This window comes from Hippocampus comes, unplaced genomic scaffold (genome assembly GCF_001891065.2).
Source record: "Hippocampus comes isolate QL1 unplaced genomic scaffold, H_comes_QL1_v1.1 scaffold113, whole genome shotgun sequence".
Lineage (NCBI taxonomy): Eukaryota > Metazoa > Chordata > Actinopteri > Syngnathiformes > Syngnathidae > Hippocampus > Hippocampus comes.
Genome location: NW_017806160.1, coordinates 1,334,870 through 1,352,077, shown reverse-complemented (window position 1 = coordinate 1,352,077; position 17,208 = coordinate 1,334,870). Strand labels below are relative to the sequence as shown.

Sequence of the window (17,208 nt, the reverse complement as noted above, 5' to 3'; positions counted from 1 at the left end):
ATATATATGTTAGCATGACATATAACATGAATTTTGTTTCAATTTTAATTTCAGTTCTTGCTTTCGTTTTTGTTAACGTCAATAACTTTGCTTTTGATTAATCAACTGTTCCATGCAGCTAAGCTAACACTGTTGCATCATCACCGTTTGCAATTTTGCCCCCTCTAGGATTTAATAATCCCCTTACATGACATGACATTATCATATATATATATATATATATATATATATATGTTAGCATGACATATAACATGAATTTTGTTTCAATTTTAATTTCAGTTCTTGCTTTCGTTTTTGTTAACGTCAATAACTTTGCTTTTGATTAATCAACTGTTCCATGCAGCTAAGCTAACACTGTTGCATCATCACCGTTTGCAATTTTGCCCCCTCTAGGATTTAATAATCCCCTTACATGACATGACATTATTACATATTTAAAGGTCAGGGCTTAAGTAAACTTGGCCAACCATCTTTCGAGTAATACTTAGGGCTAAAACTATTTCCAGCATACTCACGTTAGTTTTTTTTTTTTTTTTTTTTAAAGCAACTCACCCCGGGTTCATAGAAAGACCTATAGCAACGCACTTAACAACAAAAATGCTTTTGGTCGGCAATCTCCGGCGAGTGACGTCATTTACAGAATGCCGAGTCGCCAGTCAGCCACTGTAATGCATTGTTAATTGTTCCGTTAACTGCTCTTTGCCATCAGTATCAAGTTATTCGGCAAAATCCCTTGGCGCTCTAGAGCGATGCGCTGTTCACATTCAGGCAAACAGTCGTTTGCGTGGCAAAAGTAGAGAATAGGGCACGTCAATGGACCAGAAAATTGGAACGTTACCGTTTCGCTCTCCCAAAGTGGATAAATTTTACGCAAGCATCGACGAGCATTCTTTGTTAAAAGCACTTAGAAGACCTTTATTTTCTCAACCGGATTTGCATAAAAGGTAGGTGCGCGAATCAATGAATAACTCTGGCTGTTTATGACAACATTTGATTCAAAGTATTATACATGTACATGGTTGTAATCCTGTACGAAAACATTCAAACTATATGAGTGCATGAATGGAATCCTCTGTAACTCACAATGCTGCCGATATAATGTGCGGAATCGCCAACAACGCAACAGAACTACCTTAGCAGTGACAATGTAAGACACCGACCCACTATGACTTGTGCTCTCAGTGCTAGCGGGAATACCTGGACCAAGTAGGTAATCCCATCGTGAGCAATTTACAGCACGGGATAGCATTGAATTTCAAACAATAACGCTAGGCTAATAACCACAGCCTATATAGTATACCGTTCTTCCACTCCCAATGGGTCTCTTCTCCACTCCATGTCTGGCCGTTCAGGCACAACATTTTCCGCATCCTGAGCATCTGGCTCGTACATGTAAGGTCCAATACAGTAAATATTCCCATCCCCGGAATTCTATGAAAAGGAATTTCCTTCACCCGGAATAAAAACCTATGCATTAACATTTTGACTACGATATTACATTTTACCGGAACTTACGTAAGCGGAAATTCCACTATCCGTAACCCGGATGGAGACGGAAGGCCGCAGGAGCTTAAATACATGCAGCTCCCACCCGATGCAACGGAAGACGCGACGGAAGACACATGTTCACTTCGCCGTTTCTATTATCGGATTCGAAACGATGACGTGTAAGTGACTTTTTATTGGCGTGCATTTTACTGTAATTGCGAACGATTTTAACTTTATTTACTTACGTCCTGTAGACCGTGGCACTAGCTTAAAAAGCAACGCCCACTCGACACAACTGGAGACACGATGGAAGAAACGTGTTCGAGTCGCCGTTTCCTATCATCGGATTCGAAACGACGACGTGTAAGTGACTTTTTATTGGCGTGCGTTTTACTGTAATTGCGAACGATTTTAACTATTTACTCACGTCCTGTAGATCGCGGCACGAGCTTAAAGAGCAACGCCCACTCGACACAACTGGAGACATGATGGAAGAAACATGTTCGCTTCTCCGTTTTCTATCATCAGATTCGAAACGACGACGTGTAAGTGACTTTTTGTTGGTGTGCGTTTTATTGTAATTGCGAAAGATTTTAACTTTATTCACTTACATCCTGTAGATTATGGCATCGAAAACGAAGAAGAACCGAACAAAACAAAACAACCCAGAATAGACTCATTTTTTCCCAAGACGGAAAAAAAATCAACATTAAAATACTGTACGTACTGTACTGTGTTGTGTTTTTTTTTTTAATACTCTACATCTGTACTGTATACTGTACTGCTGTTTTTGTTATATAAACAGTTTTTGGACAGTATATTTTTGCTTGTGTTGTTACGCATGCATTTTTTCAACATACTTGCAGGTTCATAAAAGACATGTACCATGCTCATTTCCTAAATAAGGAATTTCTGTTATAAGGACAGATTGGACAGCGCAAACATGAGTCCGTACTAGAGAATGTTTACTGTATCCATTTTGCCCCCCCCCCCACCGCACCCTCCAACTCTTCAAACACCTGTATCCCCTCAGATAACTTTGAAATGTTGCTTTCCGAATCCATTTCTAACTGGCTTTGTACTCTTTCCATAGGGAGCCCCGCTATTGTTGCCTTAAAGTGACGTCACACTTCCGGGTTTGACGCCTGTCAGGATTTCACTTGGGGAAAACTATTCGTCAAATTTGTCAATAACAGAAACTATTTTTTTCATGCTTTAATGTGTTCAATTAAATTGTGATACAAACATATTTCGTTTGGGATTTTCTAAAACTACGGTTTGCGTGTGTGTAAATGTGTATGTGTGTGTGTGTGTGTGTGTGTGTGTGTGTGTGTGTACGCGCGCGGACGTACCGTTTTAATGGGGCTATCTTCTTGGAGCATGATGGCATTTTGCAGATTGGACTATCAGTACAGCACGTAGTGCAGTGCATTTTTTTCCTCTTTTATTGGGAAGCCTGCTGTAGCATGGATACAAACGGAGGGTCTGCTCTCATGGAGCCGAGCAGCACAACAAGGGTGTGGTGGCTCAGATTCCTCCGGAGAAACATTTCAGCAACCTTTGAAACTGCTCCACACTCGAACACTAGTCTCAACTACATTTGATAGCAACCAGACAATTCATCGCAATACAAAAATGAAACACACTCCCGTTAAATACTAAGGTCAACAAACTGACGCCTTTTAAAAGTCCAAACTTGAACTTCACAATTAGATGACGTCATCAACCCCCAGGCACACCGTGCTTGTTTCAGTGATAGCTTGCCCGGTTCAAGGTTCCAAAGAAATCAGTTTCAACACCAAATGTTATCCTCGTGGTAAGCCGCCACCCAGAAACCTCGAAATACATTTGGGATGGACATGGAGAAAAGTTCGGCACAAGTAACATCATGTTTCAACAAGTCAGTGAGCTGTTGCAAGAAAGATAGCTAAGTGGCTAGCTAGCTAAATGAGCAGTGGTGGTTTCAGGTCAAAGTCACATTGTTGCCTCGGGAAGCCAGTGACGCTATTGACCTGTTAAATTTTGGGGTTGTTCGCCTACCTCGGCCGAAGAAGACTTTCAAATATTGAGAACCTCCGAACCTCCTTCCCAAACTGGCAGAAGTGAAGTGAAGCAGCTGGGAAGGAATCAGACTCATTCCCTCCCAGACTGCTGCGTTCACTTCCCTCGTAAATCCTACTTAATTATAACCTGGTATGTTCTTTCGGTAGAAAACACCTTAGGTGGTTGGCCTCTAAGTTCCCTTTTCCTGGCTTTTATATCGCGTTTATTGATTAAAGTGGAATTCTGGAAACAACGTGGCACAGATAGATGACATGTTCGAGTGCTATATTGGGTCCTCAAATATTTGGACAAATCGAATTCTCTGAATGCAACTTGGTGACGAGCACAACGCCTCCACGCTATTGGCCCGTGTGATTTAACTCTTCCAATTCCCACACCCCTCTGCGGTTCGAGGTGATGTCAATTATTTGGCTTTAATTTGGTTAATATTTAAATGTTTGGCTTTGAATTGGTTGAGCTTAACAGCTATCAGTGTTTTTATGCCACTAAAAGCAGGTCAAATATTTGACATATCCTCTCGTGGTGTCAGTTGTATTGCACTATTCGAATGTAGGTCCCCCGGTGCGCAACTGGTTAGCACGTCGGCCTCACAGTGCAGAGGTGCAGGGTTCGAATCTGGCTCCGGCCTTCCTTTGTGGAGTTTGCAAGGTTACTCGCCGTACCTGCGTGGGTTTTCTCCCGGTCCTCCGGTTTCCTCCCACATTCCAAAAACATGTGTGGCAGCTTAATGGAGCATTCTAAATTCTCCCTAGGTGTGAGCGAAGTAGTTGTTTGTTATGCGTGCCCTGCGATTGGCTGGCAACCAGTTGAGGATCAGTGAATTCGAAAATGGATGGACATTATTTTTTTCTCAGTTGTACACGAAAGACACAATGGACTATGCCCACGCACCATTTTCGCATTTGTGCTACGGAGGTACGCTAATTTCCGGTCGCTCGTAAGGCATAGATATAGTATTGTAATATCTGTTAAGTGTGTGTGTAAGAGTGTGTGTGTGGGGTGTTGGGGGGGGGGACTTGAGAGGGGATGAGCCATGAGGGGAAGATGGGCTCGAAAAGCAGTCTGGGTGAGCAGCACAGCGGGGACGGAGCGCCTGACACGAGAAGTAACATGAATGTAAGTACACAGCGCTACCTACTGGTAGTGGTTTGTGTTTGCAACAAGGTGAACGCAGGCCTTTCTATGTTCCACAATTCTCAGTGAGGCAGGAAAACACCTCATGCACATTAACTAGTACAGTAGTTCTACAATAAATTGTAATCAAACGACACACGCCCATTCATCTTCATATGGTCAACAGACTTCCAGTGCAGAGAATTATTTTTCACATGTGTATGATACGGCGCTTGTACATCATTGCAACTACGTATAGAAAGGGTCCAATATAGAAGTGGGAGTCGGAAGTGAGTATAAATGGTACACTAACTCATGTTAGTTATAACCATGCCACCAATGTTTTTGGAATGTGGAAGGAAACCAAAGGACCCGGGGGAAAACCACACAGGCACAGGCAGAACATGCAAACTCCACACAGGAAGACTGGAGCCAAAATCGAACCCTGCACCTCTGCACTGTGAGGCCGACACGCTAACCAGTTGGCCATCTGCCCACCCAGACTAACACCCACACCACAATAATTACCCAAGTTCATGGCCACAAAATATTGGGCTGTAACAGTACAACATTAAACAAAGGCAACGTCATCTAAGTCATACTCTGATATCCAGCTTGGAGTCAACAATGCACACTTGAAGTTGAAGAATAAGTAGTGTATTCTCAGTAGACTGAAAACAATACTGGACTGGATAAAAAGAAGTGATCAGATTCAGAGGACTGCATGAAAAAAAAAAAGAAATGCTGATGTGGTAATTGCTTCCTTACCTACCTACCTACCTACCTACCTACCTACCTACCTACCTACCTACCTACCTACCAACCATGAAACGGCCTGAATGGCATTGAACATAAACGTTCTACCAGTTGTAATTGCAGGTCTCACCAGAAGAGGGTCCTCATATACAAGGTGACGTTTTCCACCGCCACGAAACATCATGATTTATTTCACTTCAGAATGTGTTTTATGAGAACTCATTTAAAAATAGTTGACATCCTATGAAGTACTGATAAGTATTGTTCATGCTTCTTTGCTTCTCCGGAGGATACTTAGGAGGTTTTTAACCTGGATCTAAACCAAATAAAAAGACTCATATTTCTTTATAAGTTGACATTTATGGCCGTCATCATTTCCAGCCTCCTACTCGTGCTCGTGCTCGGTGCTGATTTTTCTCCGAAACGGTGCACAAAACGTAGGTTGTTGGATTTCTCCTCTCCTAAGTGGCTTTCGTCTTGACTCCCCCTGGTGTCTACTTCTTCAGTAAGTCAGCTGAGTTAAACACACTCCTGGGAACTAGAAAAGATCGTGTGAGAAGTCCCCTGCTGCCTCCTATGAAATACTTCCAGAATACTGTTGCCACTGGCCTGCATAGATGATCATTCTTCATGTGTGGGTGTCGCCACTGGGGAAATTGAGGAGATTTGGAGAAAAACAAGCGTGGTAGGTGGGGAAGGAGAGATGAGACGGATGAATGAACGAAGGCAGTGTGGCCCCACTGGCAAATGGACTGACTGGATTTCAGTGGCCTCCCCCTGCACACTGATGCTTCAAATTGACACACAAATCCAAATAGGCAAAATGGCCTGGACTGATCGGACAATTTAACCCTCTGTGATGCTGGATGAAGACATTTTTCTTTGTCATACCTTGTCCACAAGGACTTGTACAAACAATAGCCTCAGCGGTGTCTTGCTTCACAAAATCAGCCCATCCTGCCAAAATGGGAAGAATTTGGTGCCCCTGTGATACATGAAGCGAAAGGCGCGCATCCCTGCTTGCGTTCCCGTCCCTTCTCGAAGCCACTTTCATTTACAGTACATTGAGCCCAAGTGAGGCAGCATATTAGGCAGAGATTATACAAATAAGTTTCCATGCAAGAAGACTAAAAGCCTTTCAACCTCTGAAGGCAGTGCGCGACAGTATCGCCCTATATCTCTCTCCACATTGTCGCTCTAAGATGAATGATAGCAGAATATAAATCTTACAAATGCCTCTCCAGAAACGTGTGTCCTGAAGTTCCAAACAGAACGTTTTTTTTGTCCGATGCCATCCCGATAAGAGCTAAAGCTCTTTATGAGATTTAGAGAAGGAGAGCGAGCTGGAGAGACGGAGAGGGAGGAAGGCAGGGGGGAAACTGAGAGTGGGAGAGGATTAAAAATATAGAAGGAGCAACAGATCTTGCTATCCATGAATCAGTACTCCGGAGCAACTAAATCCCAAATTTCTGCTGGTGTTGTTTTCCCCTACAAGATCCTGCCTTGCTGCTGACAGCCTGTCGTCGAAGAGCGAACGCGACAGCCAGTGATACAGTGGATAGCATCACGTCAAAAGTAGCAGTGTTCACATATAAAAAGTCGACACACCCCAGTCAGCACACACCTGACATAATTTCATGTGCCTTTCATAGAGATCAGCTGTTATAGAAGACCTTTCCTGACCTTTTTTTTTTTTTCGCCTTCAGCAGTCGTGTGAAGGTTTTGTGCTAACACAGACTGGTATTTGGGACTGCTTACATTTTCCTCCATTTGACGAAGACCCCAGTTGCAGGCTCAAGAAATACTTCTCCAAAGCGTGATGGCATCAGCATGCTCCACTTCAGGTATGGTGTTCTTTTGGTGATGAGCGATGTTGTGTTTGCGCCAAACATACCTTTTCCCGTAATGAGCAAAAAGGTTCAACATTGATTTTATTGGCTCATATTGACTTTTCCACACGTGCTTGGAAGAAATCAAATGTGGTTGTTTTTCTTGGTAGGATAACACACTTCCATCATGCTACCTACCAAACATATGACGAACATGGGAGGTTATTAAAACAGCCAGTAAATGCCGGAAATTCCTGCAGCTCTTTTAAAGTCGGTGTCAGCCTCAAGAGAGCCTCCTGACCAGTCTTCCCCTCGTCTTGTCATCAATTTTGGTGCGCTATCCAGTTCTGGCGAATGTCTTTGTTGCAGCATATTTTCTCCTCTTGATGATGACTGTCTTCACTGTATCCCATGTGATATTGAATGCTTTGGAAATTCTTTTGTGACCTTCTCCTGACTAAAACCTTTGAAAAATGACACCCCGGCTGCTGTGGAAGATTGCTCTGGACTATTGCTGGTGCTGTAAGATGCGAGTACAAAAATATCAAGGAAAACCTATTATAGAACTTCTGAACTTTATTTTGGGTTCATCAGAGTCACTTTAAATCGTGTGGCAGGTGGCCATTTAACATGAGTTTGAATGCGATTGGTTAAATTTGAGCACATTCAAGCTATAAGAGGGTATGAACACTTGTGCAACTACATTATCTCACTTGTTTATCTTTATGTCCAGCCCTCTAACAATTCTCTTTTTTTTTTTCAATAAGGTTTCACAGGATATAGGTCACATTAATGGTGGGAAAGGTTTTGCAATGATTTATCTTGGTCTCATCACTACCATTTAAACAGGGCCATGTAGACTTTTTATGTCCACTGCATAAAGTCAGTCATTTGCTTTATTGGCCCCTAATAAAATTCCTTGGATGTCAGAGTCAGAGATGTTTTTTTTTCCTCCCACCAAGCAGGGATGGTGCTACTTTGGGATCATGGGTTGAAATCTCGTCGTCAGAAATCGGTGTAGCCCCACTTAAGCCACTCCATTTAATTTGATATTCCAAAATATATTTCTGAATGATTTTCTCAGCTCCCCATGTATTGGTCAAGTGAGAGAAAAAAAATTCCAGTGCCAAGTGGGAATGCATGACAAAACCGTACCGGCATCTTCACCATGCACCACTACTGAATGTTTTAAAAAGTCATGGCAACAAGTCTTACTGCGGCCTCTCTCTTTGCACTCGCTCCCAGCTTTCCAGCTGGTGTACATATCACCCTGCACGTATAGGATAACTGACTCCCTTCACACACAGACATCTGATAAGTTCGAGCATCATTACTTTTTTCCCCAATTAGGACAGCAGGTGACTCAGCCAATAAATGCTCACTTGAGCATTTCCTGATCTGCCACCTCCATTGGTTTTTGTGTATCGTTGAATTTTGGCTCAATGGAAGTGAAACACAATTTCCATTCAGACTCAAAGAAGCCAACATCTTTGTCTCACAAACGTTCCACAAATGGAGATAGATAGATCGATAGATAGATAGATAGATAGATAGATAGATAGATAGATAGATAGATAGATAGATAGATAGATAGATAGATAGATAGATAGATAGATAGATAGATAGATAGATAGATACTGTATGTTTAGGTATGTACTGTAAATGCAAAGTTAATTAATGTGAGCAGTTTAGCCATTGGTAGAATACTGTCTATGTCTATGACATACCAAGTTTGAAATTGACTGAGAAGGCCAGTGAAGGTGTGTCGAGAATATCTGTAATGTAAATTTAATACATCCACTGCAACTGTGTTGTCGCTGCCACTAATGAGAGTCTGGAGCAAGGCTTTCCCGCAGAGATGCGAGGCCATCAATTAGCAATGTGAGAGGAGGCTGGCCTTTCATGCTCATTGCAGCTTTGGAGGAATTAGTCCCTTTGAACATTTACATCTTGGAGTGAAAAAGGGAACGGGAGAAAGAGACAAGAGGAGAGAGTTCAGACGATAGCTTTCACCCCACTGTAATCTGACTGAAAGACTTGGTTGCCGAGGGCAGCAACTTTTTTCTTTAACTCCAGAACTTGCTGTGTCTCAAAAAAAGAATTGTTAGTTAATTAATTCAATATATGAATGCATGGCGGCACAGTATCAGTGGTTTGCACGCTCACCCCACATTATGAAATTGGGGGTTCAAGTCCAGGCACCGGCCTTTCTGTACGGAGTCTTCCCATTGTTGCGTGGATTTTTCCCAGGTATCCTGGCTTCCTCCCACATTCCCTAAACATTCACATTAGGTTGATTGAGGACTCTACATTGTCCATAGGTGTTTTCGTGAACGTGAATGACTTGTTTGTTTCTATGTGCAATTGGCTGGTGACCAGTCTCGGTGTACCCTGGCTCTCGCCTAAAGCCAGCTGGGATAAGCTACAGGTCACCCACCAGCCTAGTGAGAAGTGGTAGAGAAAATGGGTGGATAGATGAATGAATGTTTGTGTTGTAGTTGGCGGTGTGCTGGAGGCAGGAGGAAGCAACAACAAGTTGAGGTGCCCAGCAACTGCAAAGTAATTGTATTTTCTTCAAAGAAATGAACCAAAATTAAGCAGAACATCACAGACTTCAAAACATGCAGGGGAGGAAGGACAATGATGTAAAGAAATGAAATAACAAGTCACACACAAACGCCAAAGAAGCTGAACGGCTAACCAATTGAGCTAGTGTGTCAGAAGTCCCACACAAAACAAAAAAGACACCCATAAAAATAACAAAAGATGCCCGAAACAACACAGAAACCAACACGGGAACATGACCGATTTGCAAACAGCATTTGTGTGTATTTTCACTGAAAAATGATATATTTGACATAGTTTCTATCAACTCTCTGTGGTGTCCATACATCATGCGTACATGGCCCTTAACTTTCCCCGAGGGGGATGATTACCACACGCAGACAAAATGTGATTGACTGGCGGGGGTGGGGGGAGACTCTCAGAAAGACCGAAGGAAATGCAAGTGGGAGCGTCAGTTCACAAGAGTTGCCGTCCGGATTGAGAACACAACAACAGAAACACTGACAGCTAACTTCACCTTCCAGTTGCTGTCTTTCATATGCTAATGGTGGTGAGACTGCCTCCCAGTGCAAAACTAAAGTCTGTGTGTACGTTTAGTGTGTATGTGTTGTGTGCACGTGTGTGGTGAGGTATGCTGCCACATGGCATTTAAAGGCCTGCTCTAAATAATACCAAATGTTATCTAGTATAGCTAAAGTATAAAATATTGATATTTTTAATGTTTATCTTTAAAAAAAATGGGTTTTGCGTTTAGAAAACCGTGGTACTGGCTGTGTAAATAATTGCAGTCTTTCATTTAAAAATCATTTGTAAGGATGTGACTGGTGTGCAATTAATTCATTTGTATTACTTTTTAAACACATTGTCTTTCTTTGGGTCTTGATCAAATATTCAGAGACTTAATGAGGAAAACAACAGAAGACCTCATTGTTATATGACACTTGCAACAACTGTCAACATCAATTAACGTCCCTGTAAAGTGAAAATAAATACGTCTTGTGAATTTGACACACTGCAGAGCAAAGTTGTTGTGAACAACCCTGACAAAAAAGATCAGCTTGAAGCCTCCAGTGACCAGAATATATCCCACAAGGTTGTCGGGGGGCTTTTCCATTCTGAGGCAACCGCCAGTGAGAAGTCCCTGTCCACCCGTCAGCTATTACTTCTGACCCCGACCCTCCACCCACACCTTCACTTCACCTTCTCCCAGTGATGTGTGCACACCAGAGGCGATTGCTCTAAAAATGCAAGGGACGCTGAGCTTCCCCTAAAATGTAAAAAAATAAGTGATCAAATAAATGTGTGTACCAGTGGGGATTGCTCTCGGACTGCAAGGGAAGCTCGGCTTCCCCTAAAATGTCAAAGAATAAGTGATCAAATATATGAATGTAAATTTCATTGTGTGTACATGTCATTGACTAAATATGCGCTACAACGTGCTCAACTTTTGTTCCGAATCAGCTTCTTATTACTGGTTACGCGAGTCTCTTCTCATTCATTCCCGCAGCTTCATCACTGTGCTTTAAACTGTGTGAACGCTGAGCGTCGACCGCTCGGACGCTGGGCGTCGAGAGAGTTCCGTTAGGTTGTCCCAACGCATTGAAACGAGACGAGTCATTGGATAAATGCTGGTTTTGTCCCGCCCACCGGACATTCAGCGTCTCTGGGAGTCTATGGACAGTGGGCGTTTATGGGCTGGCCCGGACGCTGAGCTTTTCTGCATGAGTTTGGATGATCTGTCTGAGGCTGAATGTCTTTTTGATTGACAGAGAAATGAGCCAATCACCGATCTTTTGGTGTAGGCATCCTTGGGAGCATTTTTCAATTCTCATTCTGTTCTGAGTTGAACGGGAGACTTCTAATCATCTTAGCGACACTCTCTTTGTTGAAAACGACGAGCGACAAATTTATCTTTTTTTCTGGTGGGTTTTATTGTAGTTGCTTGTGTTCGCAGACTGACTTATATCACCACAGGGTCACAGATCATTTTCTTCAAAAGGAACAGAGAGTAGAATTCGCGTATAAATAAACAAATAAATAAACTGACACATTTTATGATGTAGGCCGAAATTGAGCTTCCCCTCCTTGACAGACCAGCATCCGCCACTGGTGCACACCCACGGCCAACAACAAGACACTCTAAAGTGGCCACGTCAGGCAGAAGCGGCGTTTCACACGGTGGCTGACAAGTTAGACTTCTGTTTTGTCTTCTTCTTCTTCTCTTTTGTCCTTTTATTTCCGCTTTTCTCTGCATGACGTGTGCACAGTCACAGGTGACAGCAAGGTGCGCAAAAGCAGCCATGCCAGATTGAAGCCCCATTCTACAGTTTAGCTGACAATTCCGACTTCTCGCCGGCTGTTCGGTCTCCCGCCTCCACCCTGTTTCTACATGATGAGCACGCATTCAGGCCTGACAACGAGGCACTCTAAAGCTGCCATGCCAGCAGACTATTTGAAAAATGTGGCATTTTTGGGATGTGGGTCGCATGTGTTCAACTCGTGTCGGACTCTAACGTGCATCTCACAGTGCCATTGAAGCCATTTTGTAGCAGAAAACAAAAGATGAGGAAAATTGAAATATCAAAACAAAATTTAATGCCAGATCGCCACAACTGAATGCAGCCTAGTTGCCGGTCATGTATAATGTAAGAAGATGCAAATGTCTGAATTCACGGTGCAGGGTCTTTAACAGCTCTGATTATCATGAAGACGTGCCCTATTTTGGGCGGATTATGTGAGGGTCCAGCAGGATTTTGTTGCATTTAGTCCCTATTTTTGAGCTGCTTTTCACTTGACACCGGTAACAGAAGGAAATGTTTGACAAACAAAAGTCATCACATGCCTCTGACCTACTCTTCTCATACACACGCTCGGCCTGGTTTATGTTGCGCATTTTGATGTGCAACTAATGCGGTCATGTGGTCAGAAAAGCTCCTCTCTGAGGGAATGCTCTATCTTTGTGGACACAGATATCCACCAAGGTCTGCTTTTGGCACAACGAAATCCTTCTGTGTGGCACTGGGAGGCCACCAACTGGAGCGTCCTCACAAATGAGCGGCTGAGGGTGGATGTGTGCAAATGCCACTCATCCCAAAGGACTCGGAATGATGTTTGAGGGCGTCTCTTCCAAGTATGTGTCTGCTATCTTGAGGTCCACATGTCCACTTGAAGGCTTCTGCCAGTTAACAAAGCACGAGACAAATCCCACAGGCGGCCTCTCCACCAATACTACTTGGACAAGAAGCCACGACGAAGGCTTGGATTTCAGAGCAATACAGTATAGCATGGAGGGATCACAGATTGCCAAGTGCAAAGACCGAGAGGTGAAGAGAGAAAACAGAAGAGTGTCGCTAAGCAGGATGGAAAGGCAAGATCAGTCATGTGAACTCTCGGAAACAGTAACAGGTTAGTTTACTGGGTGCCATGATATACGAGTGGCACCAGAGCTACTTACGTAAACATGCGCTCATACTCACACCTTCAATATGGATCCATTACACTGTCATCCATGTGTATAACTGTTCCTTATTACCTCAGTTAGCGCACACACACACACACACACACACACACACACACACACACACACACACACACACACACACACACACACACACACACTCCCTGTTGAAACTTGCATGTGTGTACCTTTTTGTGTGTGTTTCAGGAATTTCACCAATGCCCTTTATAGAAAGTTTCTAAATATGTTTGTTTGTCTGCCCTGCACTTGCCATTGTGACATTGTACGGGACCAATGCACCCCCACCGCCCCACACACACACACACACACACACACACACACACACACACACACACACACACACACACACACACACACACACACTGCCGGTCACGACCAAATGCCTCTTTTGGCTCTACTTGTTCTATTCTACTGTCATACATTATATAACACCCGCAGATTCCTTGATTAAAAAAAAATATATATATATATACATGCATATATTTTTAAAAGAAATATCGAAAGGAGGTGGTTTGGATTTCACCATGACGCCCGAGTACCGTTAGCCGGCCTGTTTAATCAAACTAATTTATTGCCGAAAATAAAGTGTGCAGTTTCACAGCAGACGTCGTTATAATTATGCTCGTGTGAGTTTCAACGGTGAGGCTCGCAAAGTTGAAAGTGCATAAAATCCCGAGTGGTCACGCGTTTCTTGTAATAATATGGAAACATTTTACTGCACATTTCGGAGCTGCCAAAAAACACATTGAATTAAGTAAAAACGAAATGGAAGTAATTTTTATTAAATGTAAATATACTTCGGACAAAACGTTTAAATTGAAGCGATAATGTTGCTGGTTCAAATTTGTTATTTGCTTGTTGTTGTTTTTTAAATGCTAAATACCACTTTGCACTCGTCAACATCATGGTCACTAAACATTTTCTGGTGTGTCATACGAACATTTACGATTGTCTCATATTTTAAAATGATCATTAAAAACATCACATCAATACAGAAAATGAAAAGAAACGCCTTTGCGAGAGAGATTTGTCATGATATATAGTCTTTGTTTTTGTTTATTTGTTTTTGATACAAAAACTGAAACGGATGTCCATACCAGTTAATTTTATATTTTATTCGTAGGAAACGACAGGAGAAAAGACCAACAATGGGATCCATTATAGACTTCAGCTCCTCTACAGTAACGGTGAGTTTCCTTTCCGGCATTTTGATAGAACAAATGCATCGAGTGAGTGATACACTCTAAACACTTGAAGCCGAGAGCGAAAGCCGTCCAACACACACACACACACACACACACACACACACACACACACACACACACACACACACACACACACACACACACGGGAACCAGCTCAATTTTGGGGGGCGTTGATTGCACATCCAGGAGGTCAGAAGTGACAAAAAAGTTTATAAACAGGCTTAGTCTAACTTCATTGAAAAAACAGATTCATGCTTGTAATGGATTGGATGTCATTTCGTTGATGACAACTGTCGCACGAGTGCCATTTGGCCAAGGGTCAAAATAAAACCTGCTCTCACTTATCATGCTTGCCATTAAATTGCAGAGTAATGATTGCGGCAGCTTCGGGTGTTCCACAGCCGGTACACATTTGCCCAACACGCACCCCCCTCCCACCCTCTCCACATATACACACGCGCACACACACACACACACACACACACACACACACGCGCGCACACACACACACACACACACACACACACACACGCGCGCACACACACACACACACACACACACACACACACGCGCGCACACACACACACACACACACACACACACACACGCGCGCACACACACACACACACACACACACACACACACGCGCGCACACACACACACACACACACACACACACACACTCACACAAACACACGCAGGTGCGCGCAAGCACGCACACATACCCATACAAGCACACGCGCATACGCACAGACACACGCACACACACACACACACGCACACACATGAGGGGACATGCACTCAGTTTGTGTGTGGCACCAGATAAGATTTTTATCGATTCTGTTTAATGATTCAATCCTTTATTGATTCTCGTACCGATACAATAAAAGGGACACTAAACAAGTCGATTAACATCCACTTTCTTTTGTGTCTTAATTGTACCTGTCAACAAGCTACATTTTTAAAAGTAACATGACCTTACAAACCGAACAGTGTGGCCTTAACATCATAGGACTCCTTGATGGTGTGCCATAGGGTACCCAGAAAAAAAGTGCTATATATATATTATATATATATTACAACCTAGATGATACTGTGGCAATTGTACATTATAGACATTATATAAATATAACTGGTTCAGCCAGTGACAAGTACAATCAACTCAAGTCCATCTGTGATCTGGGAACTCACTCTTCCTTGCCCACTGTGAAAGGAGAAGCTCGTGGTAGACTTCAGCAAGTTCTTCCAACCTCTGAATCATTCAGACTCTGTCTCCCGTCACTCACCCGGGTCTACAATAAGGTTGAAATGGCACCAACATAGTAACCAGGAATAGTGACAGTGGAGGATGTAGTTACGTCGCTCTGCTGCTAGGTTGAGGACTCTGGAGCGGATCAAAAGTGCGACCGTCATCAAGTTATTGCATGCTGTGTGTGCAAATGCTTTTGCCTATTGGTGGGGTTTCCTCCACCGGTGCCTCCCAGTTCTGAGGGTCTGCGTTTAAATTTTGGCTCCTTGTGTGGCTTCCTCCCACATTCAAAAAAGGTTCACCCGAGGTTCACTGCAGACTCCACATTGTCTGAAAGTGAGTGTGAATGGTTGTTTTTGTCCTGTGATGGGCTGGTGACCATCCAAGGGTGGAGCACTCTTCTCGCCCAAAGTCAGCTAGGATAAGCAGCAGCTCACCTGAGACCTGAAGGAGGACAATGGGTACATAAAATGAATGGATGCATGCATGCTAATGAAGGGATCTAGTCCAACCTTCAAGGCAGGGGCACACCAACCTTTTGAAAGTGACAGCTCCTTCTTGGCTACTGACTAATGTGAAGGGCTACCAGTTTGATGCATACTTGACCTTGACAAATGACCTTTAATCATTTATTATTATATGTTCGGACCAATAATTAATTATACTGTATATACGTTTATGTGCAGACGTTGATCATTCTAATGATTTCTCACAGTAATTAGGATATGGAGAAATATCACTACTGTATGCCCCCCCTTATAAATCTGTCAGTTTACATTTTCAAATGATCACTTGTACAGCATTCCTAGGAAATCACAATGTCCCATCACCGGTGGTCCTCGAGGGCTCTCTGGTGGCCACGGGCATCATGTTGGTGATCCCTGCTTTTTGGTAACGATGACTCTATAGCAGTACCTTTGGTGATGTAAAATAATGGAGGAGAAGGTGGCTTTGGGCTGTTGCTGTACACATGTTTTAGTCTCAACCAGGGGTGTCAAACATACGGCCCGCGGGCCGGATCCGGCCCGCAAAGGAGTTTAATCCGGCCCGCGAGATGATTATGTAAAACAGTGGTGTCAAACATACGGCCCGCGGGCCGGAACCGGCCCGCAAGTAGGTTCAATCAGGCCCGCAGGATAATGTAAAAGTGAAAAAAATGCATTAAAGACACAGAATTAATATTTTTAATCAGGTGCAATTCATTGAGTATCCGCAAGGGGACACTGTTTTGATCAGAGAAGAAGACAACAGCAGCCTCAGTCTGTCACTGAGACAGACCCATGACAGCAGACGCTATCAATAGCACTCTCACATTTACACATTTAATAGCACTCTCCTTAGTTTGTAAGGTGTAGGCAGGGATTACATTTAGATTTTATATGCACGTGTAAATGCTTTAAAACTTGATTTCTTTATGAATCTTGTTTCATCTTAAAGTGCATTACTATATTTTTCAATACC

The 17,208-nt window shown here is 43.1% G+C and overlaps 1 protein-coding gene and 1 long non-coding RNA gene across 2 annotated transcripts in view; one reads left to right on the top strand and one right to left on the bottom strand.

Moving 5' to 3' along the window:
• LOC109531368 (rho-related GTP-binding protein RhoA-D-like) overlaps positions 1-3,655 on the bottom strand; it is a 12,169-nt gene extending 8,514 nt beyond the window's left edge. Inside the window, exon 1 of the mRNA XM_019895637.1 lies at positions 3,529-3,655. The gene's annotated coding sequence lies outside the window, so the exon portion shown is untranslated. The remainder of the gene's footprint in view (positions 1-3,528) is intronic.
• LOC109531369 (uncharacterized) lies at positions 1,591-2,181 on the top strand. The gene is made up of 2 exons (XR_002171161.1): positions 1,591-1,667; positions 1,743-2,181. It is a non-coding gene; the product is annotated as an uncharacterized LOC109531369 (long non-coding RNA).
• Positions 3,656-17,208: the final 13,553 nt, after the last annotated feature.